Source organism: Silene latifolia, chromosome X (genome assembly GCF_048544455.1).
Source record: "Silene latifolia isolate original U9 population chromosome X, ASM4854445v1, whole genome shotgun sequence".
NCBI classification, from domain to species: Eukaryota; Viridiplantae; Streptophyta; class Magnoliopsida; order Caryophyllales; family Caryophyllaceae; genus Silene; species Silene latifolia.
The window spans coordinates 180,538,864-180,540,242 of NC_133537.1; the positions used below are offsets into that span (position 1 = coordinate 180,538,864).

The 1,379-nt window shown below is 39.7% G+C and overlaps 1 non-coding gene across 1 annotated transcript; it reads right to left on the minus strand.

The window, feature by feature from the left end:
- Positions 1–261: 261 nt before the first annotated feature.
- LOC141625932 (small nucleolar RNA R71) lies at positions 262–368 on the minus strand. Its single transcript, XR_012535673.1, has one exon. It is a non-coding gene; the product is annotated as a small nucleolar RNA R71 (small nucleolar RNA).
- Between the last annotated feature and the right edge of the window lie 1,011 nt (positions 369–1,379).

A 1,379-nucleotide genomic window follows, 5' to 3' on the forward strand; every position in this document is an offset into this window, starting at 1 on the left:
TTAGTCGAAAGAAGCCAATTTGGGGGGATGCCTAGTGAAGACCCTCATTCTCATATGGAGACTTTTTGTGACTATTGTGATGTGATTTCTTAAACCGGTGTAACTCAAGACCAAATTCGATGGGTCTTATTTCCTTTTTCTCTAATTGGCACCGCAAAACAATGGTTGAAAGGCCTTGATTAGGCTACTCTCGGAATTGATTCTTGGAAGAAGTTGGCTCTAGCTTTCTACAAAAAGTTCTATCCACCGGAAAAGACTAACATGCTAAGAGCTCAAATTACGGGCTTTAAGCAAAGAGATGAAGAATCCTTGTATGAAGCTTGGGAGCGATTCAAAGGAATTTGTCGCTCATGTCCTCACCATGGACTTAGCGAGTGGTTCTTGGTACAACAATTTTGGAACGGTCTTTATGAAGACTCAAGAAACATTCTCAACATGGGATCAAATGGAATGTTTACCGAAGTTGATGACAATCAAACTTGGAACAAAATTGAGGAAATGGCGGTCCATAACTCACAATATAGTAGACCTCGCAAGGCTACTAGAGGAGGAAAGCATGAAGTGGACTCCATTACTCAATTGGGTGCTCAACTTAGTGCTCACATTGATACCATCAATTTGAAGTTTGAAAAAGCTATGGCTAGACTTGAAGAAGCCTCAAAATCACCAAAGCATCATGTTAATGCCATGACGGCATCTTCATCAATCCCAAGTGGGATATGTGAGAATTGTGGAACTTTGGGACATGACCAAAGTGAATGTAGGGGAACAAATGAACAAGTGAATGCTTTCCAAGCATACAAGAGTGGTACTCCTTATTCAAACTATTACAATGAAAACACCAAATTCCATCCAAATCTCTCATACAAAAGCCAAAATGTTCAAAACCCTCAACTAACATACACCCCACCTCCCATGAGAAACCAAAATCAAAGACCCTTTTACAACCAAAACCAAGGGTACCAAAATCAAACTCCATACAATCAACAAAATGACCAAGGTTTTGATGTTCAAAAAGTGGTCCTCCAAATGCAAAAGAATCAACAAGAGTTTTTCACTCAAATGCAAAAGGATAGTCAAGCAAAGGAAATCACCATCAACAACATCCTAGCTCACACCAAAATGTTGGAAACCCAATTGACTCAACTAGCATCTTCAAGCTCACAAAGACAAAAGGGGCAATTACCACCTCAAAATAATCCCCCAAGACATGAAACAGTTAGTGCCATTCACTTGAGGAGTGGTGCAAGGTATGAAGCACCGAAGAAGCAAGTTGAGGATGAAGTTGTGGAAGCTAGTGACAAAGAAAAAATTGTGCAAAACTCCAAGGATGGAGAACCAACAAAAGAAGAAATTTCAAAGAAAAATGAAGACAAGGT